The sequence below is a fragment of the Oncorhynchus nerka genome, linkage group LG19 (assembly GCF_034236695.1).
Source record: "Oncorhynchus nerka isolate Pitt River linkage group LG19, Oner_Uvic_2.0, whole genome shotgun sequence".
In the NCBI taxonomy this organism is placed as follows: domain Eukaryota; kingdom Metazoa; phylum Chordata; class Actinopteri; order Salmoniformes; family Salmonidae; genus Oncorhynchus; species Oncorhynchus nerka.
The window spans coordinates 38,366,666-38,379,946 of NC_088414.1; positions in this window are offsets into that span (position 1 = coordinate 38,366,666).

Below are 13,281 nucleotides of genomic sequence, written 5' to 3' on the forward strand. Positions count from 1 at the left end.
CAAAATGAAAAAGCATCTGGGCACCAAGCATCCAAGCCACAAAGGTAAGACAGCTGACTTTTAAAAGGACATGTCAATATCTGGAGGCCTCACAATATTCATTGAACAACGTATGCACGGTACAATAAAAGTCACTTCGCGCATCATACCTTGTGGCCCAGCGTATTGCTAAGCGCAAATAAGACCACACCAGCGCAGAGGATCTCATACTCCCTGCTGCGATTGATAAGTGCACTGAAATAGTGGGAGAGTCAGCCGCCAACAAACTTAAAACCATACCCCTATCCAATGACACCACGAGGAAAATAATCCAGAACATGTGTGAGGACATACACTACCAGTCAAAACTTTTAGAACACCTACTCATTCAAGGGTTTTTCTTTATTTAGACTATTTTCTCCATTGTAGAATAATAGTGAAGATGTCAAAACTATGAAATAACACATACGGAACCATGTAGTAACCAAAAAAGTGTTCAATCAAAAGATATCAGATTCTTCAAATAGCCACCCTTCGCCTTGATGACAGCTTTGCACACTCTTGGCATTCTCTCAACCAGCTTCACCTGGAAAGCTTTTCTAACTGTCTTCAAGGATTTCCCACATATGCTGAGCACTTGTTCGCTGCTGTTCCTTCACTCTGCGGTCCGACTCATCCCAAACCATCTCAATTTGGTTGAGGTCGGGGGATTGTGGAGGCCAGGTCATCTGATGCAGCACTCCAGCACTCTCCTTCTTGGTCAAACATCCCTTACACAGCCTGGAGGTGTGTTGGGTCATTGTCCTGTTGAAAAACAAATGATAGTCCCACTAAGCCCAAACCAGATGAGATGGCATATCGCTGCAGAATGCTGTGGTAGTCATGCTGGTTAAGTGTGCCTTGAGTCCTAAATAAATCACTGACAGTGTCACCAGCGAAGCACCCCCACACCATAACACCTCCTCCTCCATGCTTTACTGTGGGAAATACACATGTGGCGATCACACGGCAGTTGGATCCAAAAATCTTCACATTTGGACTCCAGACCAAAGGACAAATTTCCACCGGTCTAAGGACCATTGCTCGTGTTTCTTGGCCCAAGCAAGTCTCTTCTTATTGGTGTCCTTTAGTAGTGGTTTCTTTTCAGCAATTCGACCATGAAGGTGTGATTCATACAGTCTCCTCTGAAGAGTTGATGTGGAAATGTGTCATTTATCTTTGCTTATTTGAGCTGTTCTTGCCATAATATGGACTTGGTCTTTTACCAAATAGGGCTATCTTCTGGCTTAGCTTTTGCTCTGACATGCACTGTCATCTGTGGGACCTTTAATAGACAGGTGTTTGCCTTTCCAAATCATGTTCAATCAATTGAATTTACCACAGGTGGACACCAATCTAGTTGTGGAAACATCAAGGATGATCAATGTAAACAGGATGCAACTGAACTCAATTTCGAGTCTCATAGCAAAGGGTCTGAAAACTTACGTAAATAAGGAATTTGTTTATTTTAATACATTTCTAAAAACTTGTTTTTGCTTTCTCATTATGGGGTATTGTGTGTACTATAGATTGCTGCGTATTTCTATTGATTTTTATCTATTTTAGAATAAGGTTGTAACGTAACAAAATGTGGAAAAGGTCAAGGGGTCTGAATACTTTCCCGAAGGCATTGTATGCAGCACCCCATTGGGTCCTGCATGAACTGGAGCTGTGTCATAAGATAAGCTCTGTTTGCTAGCTGCTAACAAGCTATTTTGGTTAGGTCAAAGATCTGTGCTCAGATAGGTGCTTATGAAAATTTGCTAGATAACCACCGACTGTAGTTACATGTACAACGCATGCTACCATCCTTACAAGTAAAAAGAAAACCTGCATAGGCTAGCATAATGATTATTTTGACCTTTTTGTTGACAAGTCTTTAGTGTAGTAACTTTATACGTGATGACATGCTAGCTAGCATTAGCCCACCAGGAAAGGGATATTTAGCTAGCTAGTTAACTTTAATTCATTGTTCGTGAAGTCAGACTTGCTAGCTAAAGTTAGGCCAGCACCATGGCAAGGATTGTTGGTTAGCTAGCATGGCACCACTTAGAAGTATGACGACATAAATGGTGAGCTAATGTTAACTAACTAGCTCGATAAATATTGCCGAGTGGGCTAGCTATTTTAGGCACCTCCATTCCAGGAGAAATGTCCCATCCCCATAGTAGGATTTTAGATGTGCAGAAAGACCAAAGCCCAGTCTATTGTACCGTTACTATAGTCAAGTCCGTGGGTTATGGCATTTTAATATAGGATTTATTACCATTTTAGTAATCAAATGTTTTTTTAAAGTATTTCAGATGGGCGACCAGAAACCCAGTGACAACATTCAGGTCTGGAGCCACACACAAGCCTAAGATCACCATCCTAACAGTTGGCATTATGCATTGGGGCAGGTAACGTTCTCCTGGAATCCGCCAAACCCAGATTTGTGCGTCGGACTGCCAGATGGTGAAGCGGTTAGCTTTACACCACTCCAGACGACGCTTGGCATTGCGGTCTTAGGCTTGAATGTTGTCACTGTGTTTCCGTTCTGCCCATCTGAAATACTTTTTTTAATATTACCTCGTGGCTTGGTTTTTCCTCTGACATGCACTGTCAAATGTGGGCCCTTATATAGACAGGTCTTTACAAATCATGTACAATCAGTTTAATTTACCACAGGCGGACTCCAATTAAGTTGTATAAACATGTTAAGGATGATGAGCTCAATTTCGAGTCTCATAGGAAAGGGTCTCAATACATACGTAAATAAGGTATTTGCTAACATTTTTAAAAACCTGTTTTCGCTTTGTCATAGTCTAGTTGATCAAGACTCATGACATCCTTTAGGTATTTAATAATAATAATAAAGTGTTGCGTTCGAGACCACCTAAAGCGAGACCGATTCAAGACTGGAGCGAATCAAGTCTGAGTCAAGACCGAGACCGATTCAAGACTGGAGCGAATCAAGTCTGAGTCAAGACCGAGACCGATTCAAGACTGGAGCGAATCAAGTCTGAGTCAAGACCGAGACCGATTCAAGACTGGAGCGAATCAAGTCTGAGTCAAGACCGAGACCGATTCAAGACTGGAGCGAATCAAGTCTGAGTCAAGACCGAGTCATGACTCTGACTGGGGGTGGACAAGAGGTCCGAGTCAGAGTCAAGAACCAGACCAGAAAAATGCGAGTCCAATTCAAGACCATGACTGTAATTTTGTCAAATCGTAACCATAATAGTTAAACATGTCCAGTATTTCTGTGTTCATATTTCAGAAGAATTCTTTAGACATTTAGAATGGTGAAAAAAATGCATGCTGAGGGAAAATAGAGCCAATACAAATGTTTATTATCCCAAACACAGTGGGGAACAATGGGGTCGTTTACGCTTTCAGAGAAAGGCTAAGGATTTTTAAAAAATAATACAAATCTCATTATTATTCTTTTCAATGATGTTCTAATTCAATCTCTTCAGTTTTTGCTTGAAATGAATCGGTTAACACTGAACAGAAAAAAAATATCCATTCAGGATTTTTCTAGATAAATGTACACTGAACAAAAATATCCATTCAGGATTTTTCTAGATAAATGTACACTGAACAAAAATATCCATTCAGGATTTTTCTAGATAAATGTACACTGAACAAAAATATCCATTCAGGATTTTTCTTGGGGAGATAAATGTACACTGAACAAAAATATAAATGCAACATGTAAAGTGTTGGTCCCATGTTTAATGAGATTAATTAAGAGATCACAGAAATGTTCCGTACACACAAAACATTTTTCTCTCCAATTTTGAGCACAAATTTGTTTACATCCCTGTTAGTGAGCATTTCTCCTTTCCCAAGATAATCCATCCACTTGACAGGGTTGGCATTTTAAGAAGCTGATTAATTTAATGTTAATTTCTCTACCATAAGCCACGTCAAATGTCGTTTTAGAGAATTTGGCAGTACGTCCAACCGGCCTCACAACCACTGACTACGTGTAGGGCATCCTGTGGGCGAGTGGTTTGTGAACAGAGTGCCCCATGGTGACGGTGGGGTTATGGTATGGGCAGGCATAAGCTATGGACAACGAACACAATAGCATTTTATCGATGGCAATTTGAATGCACAGAAATATCATGACGAGATCCTGAGGCCCATTCCTTTTAAGGTATCTGTGACCAACAGATGCATATCTGTTTTCCCAGTCATGTGAAATCCATAGATTAGAGCATTGTTTATTTATTTAAATTGACTGATTTCCTCGCATGAACTGTAATTCAGTAAAATCTTTGAAATTGTTGCATGTTGTGTTTATATTTTTGTTCAGTATAGCTAACTAAAGTCAGCCATTGGCTAGGCCATCAGATGCTTGATAGAAGACATCTGCCATTCAACCGTATTTAGGGCAATATTTTGGAGTGACAGTGGAATCAACCAATCACATTGACTTGTAATGGCCAACAAGTCACCGTCCAACAGCAAGCAGTAGCTAGCTAGCTAGCTTTTGTTGTAGGCTAGTTTGCAGCGGCTGCAGCAGGTGTCATAGAACAGGATGTTGTTGCTAATTTGTTAGCTTCTCCCTTTTCAAGATGAACTTTCAACAAGAAGTTGAGTTTGAAAAGATCACCATCTGGTGAGTGGAAGTGTGTTTTTTTATTTGCAGCTCACATGCTGTTATCTCTTTGAAAATAACGTGTGTGAAACATCGTTGCATTTAAACTTTAGATCTCCGGTTACTTTGTGTGCTTAATGTGAAATGTTTTTTTTTGCAATGGGAAATCCTATTTGTACATTTTGATTGAGAAATGCTTAATGGTTGTGTTTTGTATTCTTATGACTGGGACCTACTGGCTTATTATGTCTGAGGGAATGGACTGCTGTCTTTCTATCGGCCCTATAGACACTTTTCCAGTGCACGACACACTGACCTCACACACAGATGTGTGCGACTCTCGGCGACAGTAAGAAAGCCATCGCCATCTGTGCCCATTCAACATAGCCTAGATGTACTTTTTTATCACTTTTTTTGAGTTCTCATATGCTTACAATGATGTTTTGATTCTTGCTTGAATAGTCGCTAAGATTATATTTGGTTGTGATCTTTGCAAAATAACTATTTTGAATGCAGCATTTTGTTAGCTAGAACGCTAACGCTCATTGATATAGGCTGTAGCAAAAGCTAGCCAAATAGCCATTTACTGGTTGGAGTTGAAGTGTTTTTTTAAGTATAATGCAGTTGATTTGCGATGATGACACAAACATTATATTAAGCGGAACATTCATATGAGCCTTAAAATCCAAGTATAATCGAAAATTAGTGTGAAATGCACTCATAAGCAACATGTAAATAGAGGCTTTTTTTTGCTGCTATTCTATGAGAACACCCCCTTGTTCTGCCACCAATTTGCGGGCATCGCACTCTTGCGTCAATATTTGCAAACACAGAAAGGGGTCTATGCAGTGGTGTCTGGAGAAGGGGGTCCTGTGTGAACAATCCTATGTTTTCCTATAGATTTCCAAACTTTACTCTCAAAAATAACACACCAAAAAAAAAAAAAATGATGTTCAAAGTCTACAACAATGTTTAAACCACACCAGGAGACCATTTTTGAGGTCTGGGAAAAATCAAAAAAATATATTTTTAGGGTGTAGTTGCCCTACATTGCAGTCAACATTGAATTGGGACATTTTAAGGGGGAAGCCTTAAGAGATGTTCATGCAAACAGTGCATGATGACTAGATTACACATCGCAAATAGCCTACTAACCAAGACTAAGGACCAAACTTTTTCATCACCTGGTTTGCATACCCATTGTTACCTTAGTTAGCATTTACTGGTATTTAGCATAAATTGTAAGATCTTTCCTACCTACCGGCTACCGATGTCATTCTGTGAGCTGTTCCATTTGGCTGAGACTAGGCTGTGTGCATGCAAATATATTTCACGTGCTTTGTATAGGCTACTTTGTGCATGATTTCTCTATTGTGCTACATAATGAATATGTTGTATACCTCCACTACACTACTTTGATAATACATTTATAAAACACCAGGTCGGAATTCAAGTCCACAAAGTTTATGAAACAGACTGTTAGGGAAATGACACCCCACAGAGGATTAGATAGACATAATTACAACCATTTAATCTGAAAAGTACCCACTAATGACTCCCAACTGTAAACCTCCATGATCAAAGTACTTCACTTATTGAAATTTCCGGATATAATGCGTTTTATTCCTCCAAATAAATATAAATATAATCAAATGTACTTTTTTGATGTTATTAGAATAAAATAAATATGGACTGACTTGGGTAAATTATTCTAGATAAACCATCAGTCTTGGACAAAATAATATGGCCCAAAACTGACATATCTCGTTGCAGCCACTGAATTCTACTATCAATGTTTAAAGATTCTCTATCTGAAATGTTTTTAGTGATAGCAATCCCTAAATATTTCAATTCCTTTTTAACAGGTATGTCCTGCACATTGTCCTAAATGCAATTTTAAGATGCCTTTTAAGATTTTAAAACCTTAATGAAAACTACCGAGAACACTGCATTTGTTTTTATTTTAGTCCATCCCCACTAACACTACACTTCAAATATTATGATTAGAATCCTTCACAAATCTTCTGTGTTATTGTGTGACTCTATTTCCAATTTAGACATAAAATACATTTTCTCATTGGAAATTCAGAATATAGTTCAAATTGACATTTTAGTCGTGTCCCCAGGTTCTCACTCTTTCTTCCTGTATTTTTTATCATATTGTAAGTATGACTGAGAATGTCAATCTCAACGTACAGTCCTGTTACCTAAATGTATTTCTTAGATGTTGTGTTTTGTGTTGTTTTTTTTCCAAGATAGTTTTGGTAAACCACTTGAAGGTGCTAAGTGTTCTCATGCTATTAACATTGATGCCATGTGGCTACATTTCATGTATTTGCTAATGCTATGCTAAAAACTCAGTCCTGTTACTTTCAGTCCTGTTACCCTTCATATGAGTAACTGAATAAGAGTAACAGGAGTGAGAAGTTGGAATGAAATAGCCATTTTAAATGTGTATCTGGTATATACATTGATTCATTATAATACTATTCTCTTGATTTTAAGTTTCACAGTTTGAATTACTGATGGTGTTTTCGGTTTTGAAATGTGAACACATTACTTACAGGGAGCCAATCGATTAAGTTCTGCAGAGAAGCAGCCGCGCTGTCACACTCGACGTGATGCCGACCCAGGAAGGAGAGACAGATACTTGAAGAAGGAACAGCAGAAATACAGGGAGGACATAACATCAGGCAGGGAGAAAACAGTCAGATACTTGAAGAAGGAACAGCAGAAATGAGATGATACTGCACTTAGTAAGAAGGAACAGCAGAAATACAGGGAGGACATAACATCAGGCAGGAAGAAAACAGTCAATAACATTAGTAAGAAGGAAAAGCGCAGACATCACAAAGAGTGGAGGGAGACTTACTATAGGATCAAGTCCAGGGAAGAAGCCCTAAAGCACCTCACCACACCTCTAGGTAGCCCGCAGCTTTCACCAGACAGAGCAGATCATCCAGAGCCATGCAGTCAAGATCAGGATGAGAGTTAGTGCTAGTGTGTTAAATGGATTATGTGTAAAATGATTGATGGCTGGTTAATAGGGCATATAGGGTAACATTTTATTGTAGCCACTTATTAATTAACAACTACTGTGATGTACTTGTGTGTTTTAGGCAAAAGGATGAAGGGCTTAAAAGGAAGTGAAAGACAGAGAAGCTCCGGAAACAAACTGAAGAGATACAAAAGCAGCTACAGACACAAACACGAAAAAAAGGAGAGGAAAAAGAAAACAATTCAGCGTATGAAACAGAATTATCCATCTCCATGTACAAAAGTTGGCAAACAAATGAGACCGCTACCACGCGCTACAATGCAAAAAACCCTTCTCTTCCATGACACCTTAGTGGAGGACATCCGACAGAGGCACAGCAACTCACGGGAAGAAAGGGAAAGGCAACTCATCTCAAAGATAGTGACAGGAAAACATAGGCTGCAATGTCTTTCCCAAAGTTTGTTTGGGTTTTCAAAGACAATGTGGCTGATGAATGCAGCACTAAAACTTAAACTACCAAGGGAAGTGAAACAATAGGGTGGTAGATGTCTTCATAAAGTCTGAGATTTTTACACCAGGGCTGATATCAGTTGAATTACGACTGGGAAGAGGCAGACCCTCACTCCAGAAAAAAAATCAGAAGAGGTTCGTTTTGGACACGATGAAAATTCTACATGTGAAGTTTTTGGCAGAACATGATGGGTCGATCTCATACTCCCTCTTCTGCTCACTGAGCCCCTTTTGGGTTGTTCACCCACCTCTAAGTGACCAGGAGACTTGCATGTGCAAACAGCATTAAAATCTCAGTTTTATCGTACAGAAACTGCACCACCTGAAGATAATCAGCACTTTCAATCCTGATGAACTTCTAAAATCCGTCACAGGCAACACGGAGTGCATGAAGTGCATGTATGGAGACTATGCGGTGTGCAAGGACCTCTCGTCCCATGTCTCTGGCCAATACAATGATAAGAATGAAGTGACTTATGTCCAGTGGACAACTGTGGATAAGGAGCACAAGAATGACCCCAATGGCGGCACATTCATAGTCACCATCAAAAAAGAGTTACAGACCACCCAAGAGCAACTGCTGGAACAGCTGAACCTGATGCTGCGCAAGTTTAAGATGCACACTTACAACATCAAGAATCAATTTACCCACTACAGGGCACTGAAACAAGGCTTCAAAGCACATGAACGCTTAATTCATGTTGACTTTTCCGAAAATGACCTCTAAGTACGCCACAGAAATACAGACGGTCCACTTCAGAGCATCACACCAGCAGGCAACATTGCACACAGGTGTGCTTTATGTGCATACAACCCCCCGACCAGTGTCCTTCTGCACAGTGTCCCCCTCCAGACAAGAAGGGCCCACCAGCAATCTGGCAGCACTTGTCACCAGTGCTTGATTATGTGCAGAGTGCACATCCAGAGGTTACCACTATCCATTTTTACAGTGATGGCCCTTGCACTCAGTACAAGCAGCGAGGGAATGTGTTCCTGTTTAGTACTGAGCTGTTCAGAAGAGGATTCACTACTGGAATGTGGAACTTCTTTGAGGCAAGCCACGGCAAGGGTGCCCCGGATGGAGTGGGCAGGGCCCTGAAGAGGCTGGCTGACAGTCTTGTCAACAAGGGGACTGATGTCCCTGATGTTCAGTAACCCTAGGCCATGGAGAGCTGACCTACAGGGACGTCAGCTGCTTGTTCACAGCAAGACAACATCTGAGCTGTGAGCGCTTTAATGCAAAGCATTTCACATTCAATCGACAGAAGGCTCCCACAACCAGAGATCAGTGGCAAAGTTCTGAGGTTGTTGGCAAATGGTGTGTGCTGAAGTACAAATGGTCAACTTGACACACGTCAAGGTTCGTTGAATGAAAAGGATTGGGGCCAACAGGTTTCGCTGGCCAGCCCGCGAAGACATCCTTTCGTACCCGTTTCAAGACATCCTGTGTACCATCCCACGAGCGAGGCAAGTCACAGGTCGTTACATGGAAATTGACAACGGATTCTGGGACAAACCAGAGACTGTTTCCTAGAAAAGGCAAGGAAAGTTTTTGTTCATTAATTTATTGCAATTCTATATGAAATACAAATTGTATGTCATGTTTGCAAGTGAATGTTGTTTTATATGCAGAAAATACATTAAGTTAATATTAGATACTGGTAGTCAATGTAGAGATATGAGGATCTGCTTAATATGCTTAGCTTTTTGAATTTGTCTTTCTTGCCTTTTGTAGAGGAAGATGGAGAACCCATACTGTGCAGAGGCAGGCTACAGGGGGAGGAGCAATACTCACACCTCTCCACCGCCCACCACCCACACACACACACACACGTTTATATATTTATTTTATTTCAAACTGCTCTGATATTTCATGCTTAAAGTAAGAGAGGGAGATATGTCTCCAGCTTCAGTGATTTTTGCAATTCGTTCCAGTCATTGGCAGCAGAGAACTGGAAGGAAAGGAGGCCAAAGGAGGTGTTGGCTTTGGGGATAACCAGTGAAATGTTCAACTGTTCTGCCTGACCTGAGCTCTAGGACCATGCCTCAGGACTACCTGACATGATGACTCCTTGCTGTCCCCAGTCCACCTCCAGTTTCAACTGTTTTGCCTGTGATTATTAATTATTTGACCATGCTGGTCATCTATGAACATTTGAACATCTTGGCCATGTTCTGTTATAATCTCCACCCGGCACCCCACATAGCCTGGTTCCTCTCTAGGTTTCTTCCTAGGTTTTGGCCTTTCTAGGGAGTTTTTCCTAGCCACCGTGCTTCTACACCTGCATTGCTTGCTGTTTGGGGTTTTAGGCTGGGTTTCTGTACAGCACTTTGAGATATCAGCTGATGTACGAAGGGCTATATAAATACATTTGATTTGAAATATACCTGCTGGAGCATGTGTGTGTGCTAAAATTTTAGATTGGAGATGTTTAATATGAGTCAGGAAGGAGAGTTTACAGTCTAACCAGACACCATGGTATGTGTAACGTTCGACATTTTCTAAGTCAGAACATCCAGAGTAGTGATGCTAGTCGGGAAGGCGGCTGCAGGCAGCAATTGGTTGAAGAGAATGCATTTAGTTTTACTAGCATTTAAAAGCAGTTGTAGGCCACGGAAGGAGTGCTGTATGGCATTGAAGCTGGTTTGGAGGTTTTGCTAAGATAGTGTCCAAAGAAGGAATTTGTGTGTTTTTGTTTGTTCACCCGCCTCTTGAGGATTGACCACAAGTTCTCAATGGGATTAAGGTCTGGGGAGTTTCCTGGCCATGGACCCAAAATATCGATGTTTTATTCCCTGAGCCACTTATCACTTTTGCCTTATGGCAAGGTGCTCCATCATGCTGGAAAAGGCATTGTTCATCACCAAACTGTTCCTGGATGGTTGGGAGAAGTTGCTCTCGGAGGATGTGTTGGTACCATTCTTTATTCAAGGCTGTGTCCTTAGGACAAATTGTGAGTAAGCCGTTGGCTGAGAAGCAACCCCACACATGAATGGTCTCAGGATGCTTTACTGTTGGCATGACACAGGACTGATGGTAGCGCTCACCTTGTCTTCTCCGAACAAGCTTTTTTACGGATGCCTCAAACAATGGGAAAGGGGATTCATCAGGCTTTACCCCAGTCCTCAGCAGTCCAATCCCTGTAGCTTATGCAGAATATCAGTCTGTCCCTGATGTTTTTCCTGGAGAGAAGTGGCTTCTTTGCTGCCCTTCTTGACACCAGGCCGTCCTCCAAAAGTCTTCGTCTCACTGTGTGTGCAGATGTACTCACACCTGCCTGCTGCCATTCCTGAGCAAGCTTTGTACTGGTGGTGCCCTGATCCCGCAACTGAATCAACTTTAGGAGATGGTCCTGGTGCTTGCTGGACTTTCTTGGGCGCCCTGAAGCCTTATTCACAACAATTGAACCGCTCTCCTTGAAGTTCTTGATGATCTAGTAGTGTGGGCTCAATAGCATCTCATTCGTGTGCAAGATCTTGAGAATCAGCTGTACATGTGATGGAAGAATACACTGTGCATGCAGAGGGTTGCAATTCCATTGAATTGGAGATTGACCAAGAATTGCCTTGTGTATCCCACAAAAAAGGTTCACTGTTATAAACTAACTGATGTGATGTATTTAATGAATTTAAGAAACACTCCTTAACTTCCCATGGAAATTTACCGGAAATTTTCCGACCCTTTGCAACCCTAGTCCTCACTGTCTGAGACTGAGTCCATACAAGACTAAGTAAATATGTATCAGGCACCGGGACGAGACAATCCATATGTGGTCTGGAATGCTGACTTGTGTACTACAACACGTAGTAGTAGTAGTGAAAATAAAGTCTAGACCAGATTACCCCAAATGTTTAATTATCATAATTTATACAAACCCTCAAGTTATACATACTCTTTTACATACAGTTAGGTTGGAGTTTTTCAAACTTGTTTTTCAACCATTCCACAAATTTCTTGTTAACAAACTATAGCTTTGGCAAGTTGGTTAGGACATCCACTTTGCGCATGACACAAGTATTTTTTCCAACAATTGTTTACAGACAGATTATTTCACTTATAATTCACTGTATCACAATTCCAGTGGGTCAGAAGTTTACATACACTAAGTTGACTGTGCCTTTAAACAGCTTGGAAAATTCCAGAAAATTATGTCATGGCTTTAGAGGCTTCTGATAGGCTAATTTACATCATTTGAGTCAATTGGAGTTGTACCTGTGGATGTATTTCAAGGCCTACCTTCAAACTCAGTGCCTCTTTGCTTTACATCATGGGAAAATCAGCCAAGACCTAAGAACATTTTTTAAAATCTTCCACAAGTCTAGTTCATCCTTGGGAGCAATTTACAAAACGCCTGAAGGTACCACGTTCATCTGTACAAACAATAGTATGCAAGTATAAACACCATGGGACCATGCAGCCGACATACCGCTCAGGAAGGAGACGCGTTCTGTCTCCTAGTGAACATACTTTGGTGCGAAAAGTGCAAATCAATCCCAGAACAGCAGCAAAGGAACTTGTGAAGATGCTGGAGGAAACAGGTAGAAAAGTATCTATATCCACAGTAAAACGAGTCCTATATTGACACAACCTGAAAGGCCTCTCAGCAAGGAAGAAGCCACTGCTCCAAAACCGCCATAAAAAAGCCAGACTACGGTTTGCAACTGCACATGGGGACAAAGATCGTACGTTTTGGAGAAATGTCCTCTCGTCTGATGAAACAAAAATATAACTATTTGGCCATAATCACCATCGTTATGTTTGGAGGAAAAGGGGGAGGCTTGCAAGCCAAAAAACACCATCCCAACCGTGAAGCACGGGGGTGGCAGCATCATGTTGTGGTGGTGCTTTGCTGCAGGGGGGACTGGTGCACTTCACGAAATAGATGGCATCATGAGGCAGGAAAATATGTGGATATATTGAAGCTCAAGACACCAGTCAGGAAGTTGAAGCTTGGTCGCAAATGGGTCTTCCAAATGGACAATGACCCTCCGCATACTTCCAAAGTTGTGGCAAAATGGCTTAAGGCCAACACAGTCAAGGTATTGGAGTGGCCACCACAAAGCCCTGACCTCAATACTGTAGAAAATTTGTGGACAGAACTGAAAAAGTGTGCAAGCAAGGAGACCTACAAACCTGACTCTGTTACACCAGCTCTGTCAGGAGGAA